The following is an 8,873-nucleotide window of genomic DNA, read 5'->3' on the forward strand; positions in this document are numbered from 1 at the left end:
ACAAAAAAATGGTGCGGACCAAATTCATCCCTTCTGTAAGCAGGTGCAATAGCATCTGACTTAGTTCAAGTGAAGCACCAGGTTGAATTTGATCCTTTAACGTTTGTGTGTTTCCCAAATAGAAGAGAGAATCTTGGCCTATTCATTCAGCAATCGTTTCTTCAGCCTGATGAATACTTTCCAGGTGACTTCAATGCAATGCAAGTAGTATAGTCATCTCCATCCCATTCACCCTTGTTGTATCACAAATCTATGCATCAGTACTCTGGAACATCATACCCGGTGGCAGCAATCCCTCATGATCAAGCGTGGGTTGAGTAAAGTGTAATAGTTGAGTCCATTGATGGCTAATAAGGTGGATCCTAGAGCCATAGACCCTCAGGCAGATGCCACAGGTAGTGGTTAAAGGGAGATTCAGATGATGGACTTCTCAGTCCTTTTCTTCTGTTTCTGTCCCTTTTCTGCCTCCGAGGCGAGATGGTTTTCCTTAAAGTAAGATGTACCTTCTCTCACAAGGTGTTGCCATGTAGACCTGTCCTGGGTTAGTTTTTCTTAATTTGTGATGTCAATGCCACATGGGTCATGTACTAGCCTCTCACCCACCTGCCTGCTGCTCCTCTACCAACTCGAAACCTTAAAGTGTCAGGCAGTGCAAGTGCCCTGCCACAGCATTGAAGACCATGACAGACAAAACACTTTGCCAGTATATCCAAGGAAGCGATTCTTCCACTCTGTGAAGCACTGGGGAGGCCACATCTGGAATCCTGTGTCCAGTTTTGGGCCCCCCACTACAAAAAGGACGTGGAAAAATTGGAGCGGAGGGCAACAAAAATAGTTTGGAGGCTGGGGGACATGACTTGTGAGGAAAGGCTGAAGAAACTGGGCTTACTGAGTCTGCAGAAGAGAAGACCAAGGGGGGATTAAATGACAGCCTTCAAATCCATACAGGGTGGTAGGAAAGAGGCTGGAGCTGGACTGTTCTCAGTGGGGGCAGATGACAGGACAAGGAGCAATGGGCTCAAGTTGAAGCAAAGAAGGTGTAAGTTGGATATTAGGAAAAACGTTCTCACTAGGAGGGTAGTAAAGCTCTGGAACAGGCTACCCAGAGAGGTGGTGGACTCTCCATCCGTGGAGGTTTTTAAGACCTGGCTAGACAAAACTTTGGCTGGGATGATGTAGCTGGGGCTGGTCCTGCTTTGATCAGGTGACTGGGGATAGGGCCTGCTGAGATCCCTTCCAACCCTCATTTTCTATGATTCTATGATTTTCAGAGTGCCCCCAAACAGTAAAGACAGTAACATATGTAGTACACAGACCGAGAAGTGTGGTACCTCCCTGTTCATAAAAGGACATGCTTATCCCTGTAATTGTAAGAAGTAAAGCAGACCAGCTGGAGTGTATTTTTACAAGTTGGATTTTTTTGTGATCTAAAAGAAGCAACACAATGTTAATAATTAGAGGTGAGAGGCTGGGATTTAATCAGCATAGACAGAAGGAAAATACAATCAGCTGAATGATTAAAAATAAAAAATAGCATTTGGAAATAGTATAAATTTTAATTTGCAAAGTGGTGAGAATCCAGAGATTTGACATTTACAACTCTCTGTGGGGTCTGATGGTCCATTGATAATGCCACTTGTTCTGTGTTATCCAAATGAGTTAATTATGAATTACATCTCTACTGTATAGCATATCACATGGATCAACTATGTACTTAATATTATAGCTCAGGGGTCTGGAGCTGGGAGAGTTCACAAGGTGAAGTTGGCCATACACAAGGAGTATTCCCACATAAGAGCAATGCTAATTTGAGTGTCATACCGATACACAACTGCTTTTGTACCTGCAACTATATTTAATCCCACTTTCTCCTGACCTAACAATGACTTCTACCTGATTTTTTGCTGTCCTCAGAAGCTTGGAAACTAATATGCTTGCATATGCATTTAAACGTGCCATGACTAGAAACTCCTAACCACCCAATCCTGCAGTATTTACACAGGTCTCAAGCAAATAAAAGCCTTTATTTATTTCAGTGGCAATTCTGCTTGAATAAAACCTGGAGACCTGTCCTATCACAAGCTATTACATATAGGAGAAAGAAAACTCAATGTTGGCCAAATTCCTAGCTCACGCACATCAATAGTGCTCCACTGAAGTTACAATAGGCTACTTCAGCTAAGTGTCTGCTCCTGTGATTATCCTTCTCTGATGGAGTGATCAGGGCTAAATTTGTCTTTTCATACAAGTAGAAGGGATTGATTCCCCCAACCAGTGCTCCGAGGAGGACTTCACTTTGACTCCTGGTTTTCTCCAGCCTCTGCTTTCAGCTGTTCCCTGTGGAGGCCCCTTTCTGTCCACTGCCCCTATACCATCAGGAGAAGACAAGATGCTGGGATGTCCAATTTGCTGACACTCATCACATCCGCTCAGGGGCACATCCAGACGGGCTGTAGCATCATGGCTGTATCCCCCCTTTCAGACCACACTGTGGAAGGAGCAACTAGGACATTTTTTAAGTCCCCAAAGCAGGTCCCCCTACCACGCTCAGTATAACCCTCCCCTCTCTTTCCATTCATCCCACCCTCACCCATTGCTGCCACTCTCTCTGGCTGCCCTGGGGGACAGTGAAAGGCAGGTTCCTTCTCCCTGGTGTTCCCCACCAGCCTGGGAGCAGGCACAGGTTGGGGGGACCTGCCTACTGCCCGTGCTGCTGCCATCATGTCAGGCCAAGCATAGTTCCTGACTGGGGTAGGGCAGGAGCAGCTCTGGAGCTCCCTCTGCCCCCAGGACAGCCAGAGACAGTGATTGCAATGTGGGGTGAACACAAGGATGTGCCATTGAACATAGAGGGGCAGGAAAGGAGTGCTGAGAGCAGAGGGAGGGGGGATTCTGACCTATTTGGGGACTTTAAAAAAAAGCCCAGGCTGCTGCTCCTGTGGTGTGGTCTTCCCATCCCAGTATCAGGAAGGAAGCTGGGAGAGGGGTGCAGCTATCCATGCAGTGCCAGTTGCTGCTTCTGTACCCCACAAATACAAAATCCTGAAACCACCCATGCACCCGCTGTTTGCAGTGGGATAGGTAGGTTCTCTGCTTCTCTGCAAATCATGCCAGTGTGTTCAAGAGCCTACCAAGGCCTGAAACATATTGCCTGATATAGACTCAAATGGTATCATGTTGTTTAATTTTCAACATTTTGGGGTGAATTTTGAGATCCAGAGAGAGACCATTTCCTTCATGTTTGCCCCTGTCTTGCAAAGCAAATCTGAAAACTGTGCTAGGAGAGAGAAATCTTGGTGACATGGGACCTGTTCTTGCTTTCTTTATACACCCAAAACATCCAACACTTTTCTATAACCAGAAGATTTCACCAGGTTTGTGCAAAGCTTTGGGTGGGTACACTTATATTTTAAAATTAGTCTATAGATTTAGTTTTGCATCTGGGTAAATCAATAGAAGATGGGTTTAAACTGATGTAAAATTGCCCACAGTTGGATTTAACTAAATCAGTTGTAAACAAAACTAGTCAGAACAATTTTTTTTCCCAACTAAATTAAATGTGGTTGAAATACACTATTTTCATTGCAACTAAAATGATTCATGGATATGCATTGGCCTACAGGGAATGTTGTTGAGATTCAGTGTTTGCTGATCACTTGATATCTCACACACCCCCTTTTTTAAAAAAATTGAACCTGTTTCTACAGTACATCTCCCCTTTAGGAAACCATTCAAAAGAGCTTGGTGTTATTCAAATTCTGAAATATGGAAACTTGTGAAATGCAGTGGTCATCCTCTGCACAGCCCTAGTTTAAACATTTTGGAAAACCGATGCAAATGTATATGCACTTGAGGTCTCCGTTACTCCATTGAGTGACTTCTCGTTACGGTAAATTTGCACATTTAGATCTATTCAGTGTTAATTTACGGAATCCTCACATACTCCTGAGATACTGGCAATACTCAATAAATTATGTTAAACCACTTATCATGATTGTAGGTTTTGAAGCAGTGCAGTCCTGTGTGTAAAGCCTTTCTTTTCTTAGGAGCTGAAAATTGGCCACAGCCTTCCAAAGAACTTTGCATTTACATTTATTTCCTGGGAAAGGAGACAGGCTCTTTGAAAAGCACCTTAGCATATTTGTTTTTACAAAAGTTTCTGCAAAGTGCTAGTTATCAAATGCTTGCCAAGCTTAGTAAAACACGGATCGCTCAGAATTAAGTAGATATGCCACTAGCAAAAAGACATATTGAATAATAAAATGCTTTGTGTGCCTAGCATTGTTTTGTGTAACTCCAAATTTATTTATAGATTTTTGACTTTATAATAGGTTTCAGCGTATCTCTACTTTATGGTTTGCCAATGCACCCAGAGGGAAAGTTCATTCTAATCAAATTTAGTATCACAAAAATAAGCACAGAAACAAATCAACAAACCTCTGGCATGGTAAACATTGTAAAAAGACAAATGATTATGTTGCTAAGTTGCTTCTACCTTGAAACTAATTCTCTGTGGTTCAGCTGTTGCTTTCCTAACCATGTAGCGCTGTGCTGACTTGCTTCAATGTTATTCTTTAGACACAAATGCCATGTGTGCTAAGGCTACAGAGGAGCATTTGAGACAGCTCGCCATAATGTTACGGTTACGGTTATGGGTATAGATTCACGGGTAATGGAATTGGCTGAGAGACCGCCTTATATCATCTGGTTGTTAAAGAAATGGATGAAACGACGCGCTAGGAAAGTAATGTGGCTACTGTAGCTTTTCATAAACCGGAGAGAAAAAACCTGCAAAGACATGAGGGGAAATGGCAGAACCGAAGAGGGCTTTTTTGTTTCTAGCTTTTTATAATCATTTGTTTCTCTGCTTCATGGAGAAGGCATGCAATTCCTTTTCCTGTAACTAAATCAAATACTTCTTCTTAGGCCAGGTTTAACATGGGAATTTTATCACCAGAACCGTTGTCCGCTGATGGAGGCTGATGTTGCAGGAGCACACGAATGCTTGGCTGCTGTTGCACGTGTTGCACACCCTCTCTTTGAGCGGTGCTGTCAGCAGGAGAGACTGAACCAAAGCCATAAGCCCCTGGCTTAATGCTACCACGGTGGCTATACTGCTGAGATGCCCGAGGTGCTCTGCCACCTAAGGACTTGGCTCTTTTGGAGAGGTGCTTTTAGTCCACTGAAAAGCAGGCCGCATCCTGCAAACGTACAGCAAAATGGTAAGTGGATGTCTCCAAACCTAGGGTGACAAAAGCCAACTTCTCTCAGCAAGACACTGTAATCCAAGCCAGGCCCCAGCTCGAGGGACCTGTTTGTTGAGCTGAGGAACTGTTCAGACTTGATGAGGATGGGCAAAGGGCCATGTACATAATTTCCCTTTGCTTCTAAAGCTAGTCTAAGTGAACTCTGCAATCAAGAATGGCTTAGGCCTCACACCACCTTTCTTGGAGGCAGGGCAATAATAACATCCCCACTTTATAGATGAGAATTTCAGGGCCTGGAGAGTTTAGGCCAACGTTTTCAAACTCAGATGCCTCAGGTTGGGAAACATATTCAGTAGTTTGCTAGCCAAATGAGTCTCATTCAGTTGGACTCGCCACCTACAACTCTCTTGGATTTTCAGCATCCAGCCAAATAGTGTTTGGCAGGCTTGGACTCTTCAGCTTTCAATTGCTTTGAACAGGAACCATATTATTTTCTGTGTATTATACAGCATCATTCACCCAGAGCTTTTGTGAGAGAGTTGTAGGCCTCACTGGAGTATGGATCAATACAACCTCTGGTCTGTGCGCATACAAATTATATGGCAGCCCTACTAACAGCATGAACTGAAGCAGGCATCATTAACTACAGAACTGGGCGTATACGGCTCGCACAGAAATGCTAGAAAAGTAGCTCATTAGTTTTGGAGGGGCCTGCAAGGTCAGCAGATAGACAGTGAATTGAGGAGACCACTACAGGACACCAAAACAAAGGTCAGAGTGACCTGGCCACAGGTATTCACATGTTTTGGGAAGACTACACTAATTGATGAGAAGTAAGATGTGGGTGATGTCCACTGAATATGTTTTAGTAATTGGTGAGGACTAGGATGTGTCTTCTGTAAGCGTGAAGTCATTCTGATCAGTGTATAAAAAGGGACCTGGGAACCTGTACTACTTTGTCCTGGCCTTAGGAGTTATGGTCATGACTGGGTCATGTCTGAAAATGACCCAGTTAGCAACATGCACCGTCTGGTCATGGATACTAGTAGGCTTATCTGTGGATAATAAACCTGGATGAGTTTTTGTTACTAAAAATGAAGCCTGCGGTCTCTTTCTTGGAATAACAAGCTCATTAGGGGCAGCACGGTGTATCCTAACAGCACATGTGCTGAGGGAGCCTGATGTGATCACTAAAACATAACCCCCAAACAATGCTAACAGAGCCAGATAGCAACCGTGACAGACGTACATGAGCCTTAAATAGTCGCGGTTTTGGTATGGGCAGGAAATGCACCCTATTTTCTTGCATACCACATGCCCCCAAATAAGACATGTCCCTTATTTTTTGGGAAGGCAGAATGAAGAAAAAAAGGGTTTCTCCAGGGTTACAGAGCCTACTTTTCAGTCACCCTCCCTTTCCTGCTCAGGCACTACCTGCCAGTTTAACCCTTTCACAGCTAAATTGTCTGCTTTTTCCTGAGCTGGAAGGAGAGGACAAGTAGGCTGAAGATTAGGTGATTAGACTCTCCCCCTACTCCAGTTCAGCTCTGAATGGGGCTGAAAGGTGGTTGCTGTTGAAGACTGGACTTGGCTCCACCGTGCCCACCGGTGCGGGGTGGGAAGGAGCAGGGAGGAAGGAAGTGAAGCAGCAGCCATCTTACAGCATCTCCATTCTTGTAGTCCAGCTAGAAAAAATTCAAGCTTAGCAAACACACCCCAATTTTGGAGGATTGTTTTGGGGGGGGAAAGGTGCATATATTTGTAAATACTGTGGGGGTGGATAGGATGGTCGATCTGATTAGAATCATAGACAATTAGGGTTGGAAGGGACTTCAGGAGGTCACATCTAATCCAACCCAATAAGAAGATCTCAAGGGAAAATGTGTGGGGGGGTTGTTTGGTTTTGGTTTTGTTTCATTTTGTTTTAGGGGGCTATGTCAAATTGCAAAGCTTTATCCAAATCCAAAATCTTTTGGGGTTTTGTTTTTTTATACAGCCACACACATATATAAAATGAGGAATACAGACATTTTGTTCAAAAAAAATATTAGTTTTTAGTTAAAAAAAAGCAAACAAGTTTTAACACAAAATTTGAACTGGCCTTATTAATTGGATTAATGTGTTCTCAAGTCACCTTCTGTTCTGCTTCTGTTCTGTGTGTACTATGCTTTTTCATCTGATTGACGGCCTTCTCCAAAGAGTTCAGAGTTGGTTGCAATTAAAGCAGATTTAGATTAAATCTCATGAAAAAAACCCTCCCTTATTGTAAGAACATTAAAGGGGGGAAACAGGGCTGGTTAGGGAAGCTATGGGATCTCCATCATTGGAGATCTTGAAGAAAAGGCCACAAGGAGTTGACCTGATGACCTTTGAGGTCCGTTCTAACTATATGATAATTCTGTGGTTCCTCTCTAAGTAACCAAGGTGATCATACTTCGCCTCTTGACTTTTTATTCTGAGTGGAAAACTTAAGGCTGTGCTGGCAAATTGCCCCAATATTTGTAAAACTCCAGACAAATAACCATGCCTTCCTGAGGCAAGAAATGCACCATAACTTGAACCAGGTCAGGTTTGCACAGGGCTTTTCATTCAAAAAATTCAGAACTCATTTGCTGGGCTGTATTCTCAGCTTTTGTAAATCAGTTTTATCTTTTGTTTTGCCTGGAATCCTGCTAATTTCCACCAAATTAAGACCCAACCTCTATTTTGAGATGCACTTGACCTTTGGCCTTCTGCATATGCTTGGTTATACTTCACAACAATCTCAAGACCCCCTGCTGTGAGTTATTCCTTACTTAAATAGCACTTAGAAACATAAAAGTACAAGCAGCTGTTAATTACCTGCATTTTTCTCATGGTTAAATGTTTAAATTAATAAATTTAACAGCTGGGGTTCAGATTCAACCCCCCCCCCATCCCCCATAAAAATGATCTCTCGTGTAAAAATAGGAACAGGCACGAACAAATACACACGTGGTATCGAATCTGAAATACTGTACCTTCCCTGAAATTGGTAGAACTAGGTCAGTTTACACCAGATAAAACTCAGGTGCATGTATGATGAAATTGAACTCAGATAAATGAAGATGCCTGCACTGCGCTGGGGTTTACCATTTTAAAGGACAAAATGGATGCGAAGTAGTTTTGGGAATGGCTTAGATCAGGGCTGTCCAACTTCTGAGTGGCCAGGGGCCAGGTGGAGAGGATTTCCTTCTCCCCATCCAAGGCATCCCCGCTGCTCTATGCAGTGCACTAGGTGCCCCAGTTGAACTGTGTTGTGTTGGATGCACCTCAAGGGCGGTCCTGAGCCCCCCAGGTCCATGGGCTGCAGCACCCTGCCATGCCACCAGGGGCAAAGGCAGGAAGTAGAAGTTGGGAGACAGAAGTTGGAGATCCCATGAGCAGCAGCAGAAACAACGGCACAAATGGTGCCTGGACCAAGAGTCAAGGGGCCATGAATTAATCCCTTGTAGGCTACATGTGGCCCACAGGCCACCAGTTGGACAGCCCTGGCTTAAAGATTGTCTTTGGCAAATGAGAAAATCCACGTGTAGGAACATGTTTTACGGTGAATCCTCTGGGACCTCATAATATTGAGTCAGAAGGAGGGAACCTGGTAGTCTCTGAGTTAAAAAAAAAAAAAAAAAAAATGCACATTTTTTGGAT

Source organism: Gavialis gangeticus, unplaced genomic scaffold (assembly GCF_001723915.1).
Source record: "Gavialis gangeticus isolate Ggan-Ray unplaced genomic scaffold, GavGan_comp1, whole genome shotgun sequence".
NCBI classification, from domain to species: Eukaryota; Metazoa; Chordata; order Crocodylia; family Gavialidae; genus Gavialis; species Gavialis gangeticus.